This window comes from Notamacropus eugenii, chromosome 4 (genome assembly GCF_028372415.1).
Source record: "Notamacropus eugenii isolate mMacEug1 chromosome 4, mMacEug1.pri_v2, whole genome shotgun sequence".
In the NCBI taxonomy this organism is placed as follows: domain Eukaryota; kingdom Metazoa; phylum Chordata; class Mammalia; order Diprotodontia; family Macropodidae; genus Notamacropus; species Notamacropus eugenii.
Window position 1 is genome coordinate 144,802,856 of NC_092875.1, and position 14,752 is coordinate 144,817,607.

At 37.6% G+C, this 14,752-nt stretch overlaps 1 protein-coding gene across 2 annotated transcripts in view; it reads right to left on the reverse strand.

Moving 5' to 3' along the window:
• ZFPM2 (zinc finger protein, FOG family member 2) overlaps positions 1–35 on the reverse strand; it is a 568,693-nt gene extending 568,658 nt beyond the window's left edge. For both annotated transcript variants that reach the window (XM_072603297.1, XM_072603296.1), the window contains exon 1: positions 1–35. This exon is cut by the window's left edge and continues 669 nt beyond it. The gene's annotated coding sequence lies outside the window, so the exon portion shown is untranslated.
• Positions 36–14,752: the final 14,717 nt, after the last annotated feature.

Consider the following 14,752-nt stretch of genomic DNA (forward strand, 5'->3'; position numbering starts at 1 on the left):
CCGAGGAGAGGGAGGGGAGGGGCTCGCGAGGCCGTGGGGAGGGGAGAGTTTTCCATCAGCCAAAGGAGGATTGGCTGCGTCCGAAGCCAGTCCGGATGCAAAATGCAGACCCCAGTTTGGGCCAGGAAGGGTGGAATGGGACGCTGAGGAGGAGGAGGGTGTGGAGGGCTGGGGAGGAGGGTGGGGAGGAGTAGAGCTGGGGGTCTGAGACTTTTAGGGGGCGGTGGGCCATGGGTTGCGGGCGTCACATCATGGGATGGTGCAATCACTGGCCCTTCCACCCATGATTTCTATTTTTCCTCTTCGCCCTCCCCGCCTCCAAACTTCGTCCAGACGGCCTCGTCCTGGCTCCCCCCAACACCCCTTCCTCAGTCCCTACCTATATACTGAAACACAATGAGATGAGGAAATCAAATAGGCCAGGAACTTCGTGTTTTCCCTAATACCACCTCACCCTCCCACCTCGGTGGCTGTCCCCTCCTCCCTCCCCCCCCCCCCCCTTTTTTCCTCACTTCCATTTCTTGGCAGGAAGGTTAGGCCATTGGCAAAGTCTTCTGAGAGCTAGATGATCACAAATGCCAATTGTATGTTCTTGGGAAGAGTTAAGTCTTCTCATCTGCCCTGGATCTCAGGAGAGACTACTTCATCTCTCTAACTCTCCCTGGCAACTGCTGCAGACACAGATTCCATCCATCCCCAATCTGCCAGATCCAAGGATGATGGTTAGTGGTCCAAGGAGCACTTGGAAGGCCTCCCAGCCCACCTAAAGTTTTCCATAGTAGAGTCACATTCAGCAATTTGGCTCTAAGGGTGCCTGGGTGTATGAGACACACTCTACCAAGGCAAAGGATGGTTTTGCTAGATGGTTAGGCCCTAAATGAAAAATATGACATTTCCTATACAAGGAACCATTTATAGTGTAATCACTTCTGGCATCTAACCTCAAGTAAGCATGGTATACAAGACGCTTTATTATAATGATTTCTGGGGAAGTTTTCGTTCTGTCTGACCTAACATCTCCTCTTTCCCCCCCCATAAACCAGGTCTTTGGTTCTTTCATCTCTACCTTCCTCTGTGACTGTGAAGTGGCACATAATTAATAAAAGATTTTATCTCACTGTAATTTTCCAAGTAGATCCTATGTCTGATTACTGGACCTCTGAGTCCTTGACCTTTGGTTTGTCTCTGAGATAATTAAAGCACCTTGCAAACAAGAAATAAGAATGTTTGTTTATTAAAGTGAGCTCCCAACTCCCTTGCATAATCAAGATTTTAACCCAGTGAAGATTTTTTTTTTAAATATTCATTAGTATTAAACATATTCTCCTGAGTGAGAAGGAGGAATAAAATTATTCTTATTCATGAGAAATCTTTGGGGGATGGAATGGAGCAAACTGCTTTGTATGATCACTAAACTCCACTTGAGTTGATAGGTTTATTCCCCAGATTTGTGTCCCTAGAGGGTTGTTAAAGATACTCATGCTGATTTGAGATTGTACACTGCCTTTGTTTTGGGTTACTAGCTCCATTTAGTGGTGTTGGTATGAGTTCTCCCAAATTTGATATCCTAAAAGGGCCTGGGGGTCAATGATTGGCCTCTACTGATTGAGCATGATTCAGGCCCTGTATCATGCAGGAGCCATTATAAGAACCATTTGTATCCTCAAAAGGATACCTTCTGGTACGGTGTAAGAGTTGTGTTGTGAAATGTTACATACAAGGGTACTGAATTGCAAACTGTTAAATTATCATTAGTATTTCTATTATGTGAGGTGGTGTCATAGTACTTTTGAACAGAAGATGCAACAAATGGCAAACTCCTTGCCCCTAAAAGCACTCTCAAGAGCAGGGCTATATTTTTTTTTTCTTGAATAAGTGAGACAGATGACTCTTTTTTTCTTCATTTTCAAATCATTTCAGCCAAATTGATGTACTTTGGATTGGACGTATTAAGGATCAGGAGATTTGAAGATCTTGGAAAACTGGTTGATTTCTGACAACAGACAATAGAACTATGTCCCCTAGAATTAAATCATAAATGACAGTACTGCCTTGGGCCCTTGTTGCTGTTCAGTCGGTTCAATTGTGTCTAACTCTTTGAGATCTGGTTCGGGTTTTCTTGGCGAAGATGCTGGAGGGGGTCTGCCATTTCCTTCTCTAACTCATTTTCCAGGTGAGGAATTGAGGCAAACAAGGTTAAGTGACTTGCTTAGGGTCACACAGCTAGTAAATACCTGTGACCAGATCGGAATTCAGGAAGACTCCAGGCCAGGAACTCTATTCTGCATGACCTAGCTACCTGCCTTTGGCTCTGGAAATGGTTAAATAGAAAAAGCCAAGAAGAAACAAACGTCTTCATATAATATTCTACTTGGAAACCAAAATATGTTATAGTTAAGAAATGTAAAGTTAAGAATCTCTTGGTAATTTTGTGGAGAACATTATGTACAATGGTATATGTAGTCAAATAAGTTCAACTTGCCTTTTTAAATGTCTGATGGAGAAACTACGGATGAGTTAAATGGAGTAAGACTATTAAATTTTGATTTCCTCATCTTTTTATCTTAATGAGAACATTAATACCATTTAACATTAAATTTCTCATCCTTTTATTTTTAATTACTGGAAAGGTATAGAATAAAAAGAGAGCCAAACTTATAAGTAACTATCTCTGTCCGGATAGAAATGGCATCAAACCACAGCTACTTTGCTATCAAATAATGATTATGAAAAACCACAATTGAAAAAGTATCGGGAAGGATATTGCAGAACCACAGCAACCAAAGTATCTATGATACTGAAAACCACAACTTGCAGCTCATTACCTCACAGATCACAGATTGTTATATAACTATAAATGAAAATTGTACATCCAAGTGCAAAATAAATTTTCATCTATTTGATATAAATCATTAATTGTGCAGACTCAACAAAAAAACTATTTTGCCTTTTGTTTTTAAGGTAGTTTTGAACTTCAAAGTAAATGTGTTGATTTATTTTACTTTTGCATATGATTTGTCATGCTTAAGAAAAATAGCAATTTTTTCTCAACTTTTAAAGAATATTGCTTTAAGATTAAGCCCAAATGTAAAAGGCAGTAGTACCTCTCACAACAATTCCTCATAATGTCACAAGGAAGTGGATATTGAAGGAGTTCAATTTAAATTTGTTTATGTGGGAACTGTGATATTTGTTACTCAGAACACAGCAATTAATTTTTTAAGCTCCTAAATTATCATTTGAAGAAGAAATCACACTTTCTAAAATAAAATGTTCTCCTTGGGAAAAATTTGTCCTACCATTTTTAGCTGGAAAATAGGAGTTGCTTTGGAAACATAAAATAGTACTATTTGTAACTTGGGAACTGCAGTATTTTGGCAAATACAGACTCTTATTTGAATAAAGGTGAGCTTTTGGTTGTTGATAGTTAGAATTCCGAAAAATGTCTATGATGCCTGTCTGCCTTCATTCACTGGCTTCTTAAACTATTACAAAATATTTTTGGGAAAGAGGAAGTTGCTATGCAAAGATTTATATTTCATCTGGGTATCCTTATAGCAGAAAAAATTGACCTCAAATTTAAAGTAGGGGTGTTATCACTCTTGGATAGTCATTCTTGAAATGTTTTCTTTGTGAAAATTGTATGTAATATTTTTATATCTTTATAATTTCAGTAACTTTAAGGGACTTTAAAAAACTATCAGTGAATTAAACTAAATCCATATTTATTAAAAGTAAACTGGCCAGAGAACACATTGGGATTTGGAATGTTTTTACAGAATCTATAAATAAATATCTAGAGACTTTGAGTATGGAATCCCCTTGAGGTAAGGGAAGTACATTACATTGAGGTAAGGAAACCATGAGTATAAAACGGAAGAAATGAATCTATTTTGTACTGAAAATGTGAATTTGTTGTATTTTGGTAAGTATATAATTTTACATTTAATATTTTAAAAGGAATATCTCAGTAGTATCAGAATTTTCATAAGGAACCCCTATTTGCATTATGCAGAGAGCCAAGGTTCTACAGAATATAGTTTTGGAAATGTTGATGGGATCTATGAAATGGTATAGCCAAGAAGAATCCTAGAAAGAGTCTCTGAAGATAATGAAATTCTGAGAAGGAAACTTAAGGACCTAGGGATACAGATTTGTGTTTGCCTTACTCCTTCTGGATATGTATAATGACTGGTTGGCAACAAAGTTTGTCTTTGGAACCTTCAGAAGAAGGATCAGAGGTTTTAGATCAGAATGAATTATATTTAAAGAGGACTGGGAAAGTCTATTTTCCTAAAGACTTACTATTGAATAATCAGGAGGGCCTCAAAATAAAAATCGAGTTGGCAATCAAGGATTGTAGAAAAATAACCAGATAGAAGTGATAATTCAACCAAATACCATGGAGGCTAACAAGGTATGACAGGCATACTTGTTGTGGACTAGCAAGGTGGTATAGAATTCTGGCCTTGGAGTCAGAAGTACCAAAGTCTGAGCAGACTCAAACATTTACCAGTTGTGTGACTATGGGAAAGTAAGTCACTGGATCCCTCTGCCTCAGTTTCCCTATTTACTATTTAAAATAAACAGTATCTATAAATAGGGGATAGTCCCAAGTTTGTTGTGAGAATAAAACAGGAAATAGTGCATATAAAGCACTTTACAAACTAAGACACCATATAAATGTTAATGATAACTATTTTATTATATATTAATATGTAATATGTTGATGCTGATTGTATAAAGAAAAATAGCAGTGATGTATTGAGTAATTGCAAGAGAAAATTACTAGAAGGGTATCTTTATGCCAATGCACAGAATGTATGTAAAAAATGAAATGAGCTTGAAATTTTAACTGAAGGAGGTAAATATAACATCATAGAGATCATCAAAAAGGGAATAGGCATTTATTAAGGTCCTGTTATCTGCCAGGTACTGTTCTAATTGTTGTGCAAATATCTCATTTGGTCCTCATAAAAACCCTGGGGGGCAGGTGCTATTCTGAACCCTGTTTTACAATTGAGGAAACTGAAACAAAGGTTAAGTGACTTGCACACAACTAGTAAGTGTCTGCAACTAGATTTGAAAACAGGTGTTCCTGACTCTAGGCCCAGACAGTGCCCTATCTAATGTGTCACCTAGATGCCTAATAGGATGGACCTTATAATTGAGATGTGACAATTGAAAGGAATAAGTTGCCTTTAAAAGAACAGCTTATATGGATGTATTTCAGTTTATTTCAAAAAAATACGCGCCTGTATGAAAATCTGTGAACCTGATGGAGGCACCATGGTGGAAAGTATATGGATATGAGTTATAGGAAGGAAAAATAGAAGTGATATTGTGATGGGATTTTAAACTGCCTGATTGGATATTTTTTTTTAAAGTGATGAGCTCTGACTCATCACTCACAAAGCTATTGGAGGCAAGACATTGCTGTTATTGGAATTTCAACTATCCAAATATCTGTAAGAATTATATCTTTCCTAAGAGGAGATAATCTGATCATTTTTTACTGCTTTACTGATAACTCCACCTTTCAGATGGAAACTACATAAACAATTGTTATCCTAAAGCTGACTACAGTAGACAAACTGACAATTTCAAACTGAAATTTCAGGTACTGTTGTGAGACAGAATACTGGTGGAAATGGGGACATTTAAGTTAGCCTTTCACAAAAGAAAAAGGGAAAAAAAAAAAACCTGGGTCTGTTTTGGGGAAGGAAGCTGTTGTTCAGACCTGGGGCAGTTTGAGTTAACTTTGTCCCCAGGTGGATTGATCTGGGACCCAGCTGTGGACCCTTTCAGCAAAAAGAATATAAGAACAATTTTTATGACTTTGACAGGGAGCTCTTGAGACCCCAGGGAGTCTCCTTGCCAACTGCTTTTAACCTCTTAGCTGGAAGCATTTATCTGTTTTTACACTTATTAACTACTTTTTAACTGCCTAGGGAGCTGTGCGTGCCTGGGGGTATTGGAATATGTTTTTTGTAAAAAAATATTTGACCCCATGTCTTTGAGGGATCCATGGTACCAGATTACTGTCCCATAATTGGGATAGTAAATTCAGGAGACATTGATCACAACATCATAGTGTCTGTGAAAGTTAAGAAAGGAAATACTGAATATAATTTACCATACATTCTAGGTTTTTTAAGAGTAGCAGTGCAAATTTCAAAAAGTTCAGAACAAGATGTGATGCTCTGTAGGCTACAGCAAGAGAAGTAAGAGGTAAGTCAACAATCATATTTTGTTAACTTCTCCACTGAACATCCTAGTCAATGTGTAGGATGTCTGGGTCCACTGTGTGGACAGCTCAGTTCTTCCCAGTGCCTTGGTTTTTTATAAGGATGGGATAACAATCTCAATTCCCTTCAAGCTTCAAGCACTAGAATCAAGGAAACTAACCAGCAGCTAGTAAGTGTCTGGTCCCCATCTATGATTTTATAAGTGAAGAATGGTTTCCAAATGATCTAACACAAATAACTGATGATTACAAAAGAGTATGGCTTTGCTGGGACTTGCACAGTGGTACACAGGTCAAGATATTTATTTGGATTTCCAATGATTCCTAAGATATTTCCACCTAGATATCTTGCCAGTAGCATAAATTCAAATCCTCACCATCCCCTACTCCGAACATGATTCTCTTTCTGACACTGTTTTTGTTAGTATTAACATGCTTTACCCAGTTTCCCATGTTTGAACCTTGAATGCTATTTTTGACTCTTCCTTTTTCCTGACTTTTCATATCTAATAAATTACTAAGTCCTTTTGATTTTACCTCCATTCTTTCCATCCTCTCTATTCCCATTGTTGCAAGTTCATATTCCCATCCACCTGTAATAATGTAATGCCCTAACAGATCTTTCTTTTTATACCCACTTCTATCTCCAATCTATCTTTCACAAGATATTCCATTCTGTAATACCACTTCAAGATTTTCCTTATACCTAAATATAATCATGATACCGATCTTCTCAAAACTTTTCAGTTGCTCCCTTTATCAAGTAAATTTCATACTTCAATGACAGGCATTTATGGTTCTCCACATTCTGACCCCATCTTACCTTTTCAGTTTTATCTGATAATATTCCTCTTCACATGATCTGTCCTCCAGCCAAGCCTAGTTATTTAGCATCTCTGAAAAAGCCCTGTGCTTTTCTTCCTTTATGCTTTTACTCAAATCATTCACTACACCTGGAATATCATTCAATGTAGATGCTTGGCATACTTTCCCTTTTTCTTCCAGATGTTAAATGAGTATACTTTCTTCCTCCAAACACAGCCTTAAAAATTTGACATAAGCATTAGACACTGCCTTAAAAGTTCAGCAGAAGCATTTTTTCTCCTGATTATCTCTTAGAGCCAAAATGAGTTCTCATAATTTACCATTGGATAAACCACAGTCTTTTACCTTCCCACAAGTCAGTATAGCATCAGTTACTAATTCTGGATATTTCCTTTAGCCCCAAGTAGATTCTGGGAGGGAAGAAAGTACATTTTCTATGTTAATGTTCCATAATGACATGATTAATAATGTATAAATCCACCCTCATCGTGACTAAACAAATCTTTGCCTCAACTGTTAGCTTTTTTATTTTCAGCTACACTTTTTATGCCATTTCAATTATGTACTACACATCAACCATGAACTATATATCACTCTATATATAAAATGTATGGCAATAAATATGACACATAACGAACACTGCTCACACTTTAGGATGAAGTTTTATTCCCAAACCAGCAGCTAATTTTATAAATACCTAAACAGTAAACTAGGTGTTAACATTTCTGAGAGCACTTTGTGTGTGGTCTTAAAGCAAGTTACCTAAATAGGTGTTTTAATTCTGAATCACAATATGCCAGACTTAGAAGGGACTTTAGAAACCAAATAATCCAGCTCACTTTATAAACAAGAATCATCTTTATAGCGGGTACCCAACATATATTAACACATTCTTGATCATCTAACTTTTGTCTGAAGACTTGCATGAAACAGGAACCCATCACCTCCTGAGATAATTCATTCCACATTTAAGTGGCTCCTAGTATTAGGAACTTTTTGTTTCAATCAAATCTGAATTCATATTTTAGTAACTTTCCCCTATAATGCTACCCTATGAGGCCAAAGAGAACAGTTGTAACCTGTCTTCCCACATGGCAGCTCTTCAGGTATTTAAAGGCAGCTATCATGTCAGCCCCTTCTCTCCCTGAATGTCCTCTATTTTTCCAGTCAATCATCCCCCATTTCTTCTGCCAGTCTTCATGATTTGGAGTCATTTATGCTTTTCCTATCATCATCATCATCATCATTATCATCATCATCATCATCATCATCATCATCATCATCATCATCATCAGTAGTAATTAATAATAATAGAATGCTTTGAGGTTTTCAAAGCAATTTGCACAAAATGTGTCTTGTTTAATCCTTATAACAATCCTGTGTCATAGGTACCACTATTTTTATCCCCATTTTTCGAATGAGGAAAAAGAGCTAAATGACTTGGCCAGGATCTCACAGCGAGTAAATGTCTCAGACAGCATTTGAACTCAGATTTTCTGAACTCTAAGTCCCATTTTGCATTATCCCAAGTAGTCATCTCCAAATCTTTCAACGTCCCTATCAATGACTTTTTAAAAATGTAATACTGAGAACTGAATACTACAGTATAAATGTCATCTGACTGGAGCAAACTACAGGGAGAAATTCCCATTCCTGGCCCTATACATTGTTCCTGTATTAATGGAATTCAAGATTGCATTACTTTATTTTTATAATATCATATTATACTGTGAGCTTATTTTGATCTAGCAGTTAACTGAAATCCCCAAATCCTATTCAGATGAACATTGATCTAGCCATGTTGACTCCATTCACCAGTGAAAATGATTGTCAGTTCAGATGATGGGTGATCAAAAATAATCTTCACTATCTTTTCTTTCCTACCCCCTTTCCCTCATGAGATTTAAACAAGTCAAATTCTGTTAAAACAATTTTTTTTCATTTTTTAGTTTATAGGAAATATAATGGCACCACAGATGCAAGTAGTTCTCTCTAATGCATAATGGAGTTATATATTAAATCAAAATTTAGGAAAACATCATAATTATTGAGAATACTGAATTAGGAAAATTCCTTAGCACTTAGACCATTTTCTTTCAGTTTGTCAGACATCGTATGATTTTCTACAAAACCCATAGGGCATTGCCTGTCTCCTCAACCAGTCCCAATAGACTGCTTATGTATTGTCATTTCACTTAATCTAATGGTCTCTGAAAACTTTTTGCACTTAATCTAAAGCCTAGGGTTGATTGATTAGAAAAATTTTAGGGTGGGGTGGAGTCAAGATGGCTGAGTAGAAAGACACACATACTCTAGCTCTTCTCCCACAACCCACAAAATACTTGTAAAGAAAGACTCTCAATAAATTCTAGAGCAGCAGAAGCCACAGAATGATGGAGTGGAGGAGATTTCCAGCCCAGGATGGCCTGGAAGGCTGACAGGAAAGGTCTGTCATACTGGATCCGGAGTGGAGCCCAGCCCAGCCTTGGCCATGAGGCACTAGGAGGAGCAGGGCCAGAACAGGCCTCAGCAGCAGCAGCTGTTCACAGATCCCTTAACCCACAGGTGCCAAAAGCAGCTTCAAAGGTCAGTGAGAGGGATTTTTCACCTCTGTGACAAGAGAGCAGGATCCTCCCCTAGCCCCAGTTCCACAAGACCAGGATCCATTGTTGGAGCAGCTCAGCTTAAAACCCCTGGGGGAATTTCGCAGCTGATCTCCATCTCAGCCCTGAGCACAGTCCTGGAGAATGGCGGAGCTGGAGGCCCCTGAAGAGTGAACTCCTCTCCTTTGATTGTGCCACCTTGGAGAAACTGAAAACTTACGGATCCCCAGAGTATACCTTACTCTTGACAAAGGACTCAAAAGTCAAGCAACTGGTTGGGAAAATGCCCCAAAAAGGGGGAAAAAATAAGACTATAGAAAGTTGCTTTCTTGTTGAACAGGTGTTCTCTCCCATCCTTTCAGATGAGGAAGAACAATGTTTACCATCAGGGGAAGACATGAAAGTCAAGGCTTCTGAATTCAAAACCTCCAAAATGAATATGCAATGGTCCCAGGCCATGGAAGAACTCAAAAAGGATTTTGAAAATCAAGTAAGAGAGGTGGAGGAAAAAATTGGGAAGAGAAGTGAGAGGGATGCAAGAAAATCATGAAAAATGAGTCAACAACTTGCTAAAGGAGACCCAAAAAAATACTGAAGAAAATAACACCTTTGAAAATAGGCTAACTCAATTGGCAAAAGAGATTCAAAAAGCCAATGAGGAGAAGAATACTTTAAAAAGCAGAATTGCCAAATGGAAAAGGAGGTTCAAAAGCTTACTGAAGAAAATAGTTCTTTAAAAATTATACTGGAACAGATGGAAGCTAATGACTTTATGAGAAACCCAAGAAATTACAAAACTAAACCAAAAGAATGAAAAAAATGGAAGATAATGTGAACTACCTCATTGGAAAAATAACTGACCTGGAAAATAGATCCAGGAGAGACAATTTAAAAATTATGGGACTACCTGAAAGCCATGCTCAACAAAAGAGCCTTGACATCATCTTTCATAAAATTATCAAGGAATTTGCCCTGACGTTCTAGAACTCTGATATTCCAGAACCAGAGGGCAAAATAAATATTGAAAGAATCCACTGATCACCTCCTGAAAGAGATCCAGAAAGAAAAACTCCTAGGAATATTGTAGCCAAATTCCAGAGTTCCCAGGTCAAGGAGAAAATATTTCAAACAGCTAGAAAGAAGCAATTTAAGTATTGTGGAAATACAATCAGGATAACACAAGATCTAGTAACTTCTACATTAAAGGATCAAAGGGCTTGGTATATTATATTCCAAAAGTCAAAGGATTAAAACCAAGAATCACCTACCCAGCAAAACTGAGCATAATACTTCAGAGGAAAAAATTGTCATTCAATGAAATAGAGAACTTTCAAGCATTCTTGATGAAAAGATCAGAGCTGCAAAGAAAATTTGACTTTTAAACACAAGAATCAGGAGAAGCATGAAAAGGTAAACAGGAAACAAAAATCACAAGGGACTTACTAAAGTTGAACTGTTTACATTCCTACGTGGAAAGATAATATTTGTAACTCTTGAAACTTTTCTCAGTATCTGGGTAGTTGGAGAGATTACACACACACACACACACACACACACACACACACACACTCACAGCACAGGGTGAGTTGAATAGGAAAGGATCATATCTAAAAAAATAAAATTGAGGGATCTGAGAAGAATATATTGGGAGGAAAAAGAGAGAAATGGAATGGGGTAAGTTATCTCTTATAGCAGAGGCAAGAAAAAGCTTTTCCAATGGAGGGGGAAAGGGGAGAGATAAGAGGGAAAAAGTAAAGCTTACTCTCATCACATTTGGCTCAAGGAAGGAATAACATGCACACTCAGTTTGGTATGAAAATCTATCTTACATTACAGGAAAGCAGGGGACAAGGGGATAAGCAGGATGGGGGGGATGATGGAAGGAAGGGCAAATGGGAGGAGGGAGCAATTAGAAGTGAACACTTTTGGGGAGGGACAAGGTCAAAAGAAAATAGAAGAAATGGGGAGCAGGATAGGATGGAGGGAAATATATTAGTCACACATCATGATTATTGTAGAAATCATTTGCAAAACTACACATATATAGTCTATATTTAATTGCTTGCCTTCTCAGTAGGGATGGGTGGAGAGGGAGAAACGAAGAGTAGTTGTAACTTAAAGTTTTAGGAACAAATGTTAAGAATTGTTTTTATGTACAACTGGGAAATAAGAAATACAGGTAATGGGGTATAGAAATTTATCTTGCCCTACAGGACAAGAGAGAAGATGGGGATAAGGGAAGGGAGGGGTGTTAGAAGGGAGGGCATATTGGTGGAAGGGACAATCAGAATGCAAGGTGTTTTGGGGTGGGGGGAGGAGAGAGATGGGGAGATCATTTGAAACTCAAAATTTTGTGGAAATGAATGTTGAAAACTTAAATAAAGCGAAAAAAGAAAAATTTTAGGGCTTGTTCACAGTTCTGATTTGATTTATTTAATCATGATGTGTTTTTACTTGCTAAAGGTATCAGAGCTAAAGAAGGATGATTGAGCAATTGAAGTGCATACTTACCCTGAACCCACAGTTTTAATATTTGCTTTCCTTAATACAACTATTTTGGTATATTTGGAAAAATCTAAATTTCCAAATTCTAGATAAATATGTAATAACTTGGTAAGATTCTACATTTGTTTTTGAATACATTCTCCTACTGTGGCAAAGCAAAAAAACACAAAAACCAATAACTTTGCCTTCCATGGCTGATAGTTTCCTTTCTAAAATAGAAATGTAAATGTGGGGGGAGGGTTTATTGATTTGATCAACCAATTACTACTACCCCACTTATAGTCAGTGATAAGCCTGATAGCTTAACCAGGTGAAAATATTTCTCAATCAATTAATCAAAGACCTTACACTAAATGTGTGAAAAGTCCTTGTAAGGCATTGGATAAACTGGAGTGATGAGGATGGAGAGTTTATTCTGATTGGTTGAGGAATATAATAATACCATGGTAAGAGGTGGGGAGGAGTTGTATAAAACCCAGGAGTTAGTTAAGATCCCAAGAGATTTGAGAGTATGAAAACTCAAGATGGAAGACTTCCAGCAAAACTCTTGACAATGAATTGCTTTGGGAGAGGGAAGATAGAGGATACCTAGCACATTGGATTTAGTCTCAGTATCCTATCCCTGTGCCCTAAACCAGTCCAGAAAAAGTTCATCTAAATTTCAAATGGTCTAGAGGGTTTTGGATTTTCCATCTTTCCTTTAGTATGGAAGCACTACTCAGTATCCATTGTCCCTAGCACAACTGTGGCTGGTGTCTGTATCAGGGGCAGGCAATAGATTTGTTACATTGAGGACAAGGTCCACAGACAATTCAGTAGAAAAGCTTTATCATATTTAAGAGAACTATCTTGAGGACTCCTAAAAAAATATTTCCATGAGTTTTGAGTAATCCCCTTTGCCACAAAACTTGACCTTACTTTTCCTTGCACTCTATGTACTGGTGGGATAATATGTTGGAGACTCTGAGGAAGGTATGTTTTGTACTAATTTATTGTTGTTTATCCTTCATTCTAGAAGAGGACCATGATGTCAGGGAGTTGCTGCCATGATATGAAAGTGAATTAGATTGAAGTAAGGGAGGGCTGTGCAAAGACACCAGCCTGACTTTCTCCTCCTGAGCCATCTGGGTCCAGTGGCCAGATATAGAACCAGGACAATTAGAGATGGCCCAGGATGCAGTGGGGGACCTTGATCTTTTCAAGCTAAGGTCTTTAACAGGTGTCAGTTTGATTGGGGCAACACTCTTTCAGTGATTAAGATGTAGTAAAAATGGAATCAGAGAATGACCTCTTTATCTAGGCAAAAATTTAAAATAAATAAATACATTCATACATACACTGAATGAATGAATGAAGTCAATCTGGAGGGAAGGACTCTCAGGGTTTTTGACCAAAGCAGAAACAATTGCTATTTACATTCATTCTGAGCCAATCAGGGCCCAAATCAATGAGGGCCAGAGTGATCTGGGGTTTAGACCGATCTCTAAGAAAAAAAAAGGTTTCAGAGATCAAACTTTATATACCCTTTGGGCAGAGCACCTAAAGGTCTGAGTGAAATACCCTATGTGGACATAGGGGAGGGAAAGAAAGAAAGAAATATATTACTCTAATAAGTATGAGTCTCTGAAAGCTAATTGTCTTACTAATTAATTAACATCAGTGGTAGAGCAAAACACACTGGTGGGTGCTCAGGAGTTATACCATTAGGAAAACAACACTTCACCATCTCTAGTATCACAAGGAAATTCTGAGACAAAGGTCAAAAGAAGCAACCTTGCTCTAGAGACCCAATCTGCCCATGGAACTGAGGCAGAGGGAATGAGCCCACATTTGAAACATGCATTGTGTCCAACCTAAACAGAGAAGAAATGGAATACTTTAGTGGCAAAATATGCTTAACTAGGCTTAAATTGTGCATTAGTCAATTTACCTTTAGTTCAGTCTATATTATTAATTTTCCTTTTTCATATATTATCCCCTTCCCTATCTAAAGAAGTTTAGGGTGCCCAACCTGTTTCTTGTTAAGGGTTCCAAGTATGACCCTGAAGGAGTATTCACATTTTAATGTTTAGAGGATTCACAATTCAAAGCAATGAAATTGTGAAGATGGAAGAGAGACCAAAATGAATGTAGGTAAAGATGTGTCCTCAGTCATAGTTCAACATATGAAGCAATGGATCCCTTAGACCCTGAAAGTTCAAATAATTAATTCCTTTAACAACACACACACACACACACACCTCCACACATACACACACACACACACACACACACACACCCAACACCCCCAGGTAAAAGCAGTTCCCAAGAAAATTAAAGAGTAGTTCATTTAAGTAAATACAAGTAGAAAGCCATCAGCTAGGTGATTAAAAACAAGTGGTGAGAAAATTTCCTAGTATATCTGGAGCCCTTCACCAATACCTTCAAAATTCACAAACCAAAGCATATTCTTCTAGTCCCAAAGGCTCATTGCTAGGTCCTAAATCAATCCACTTAAGGGTAAAATTAACCTAAACTATTTGGTGTCTGCACCATAGTTTCTTAGGTCACAACAGTCCAATTTGGGAGTATA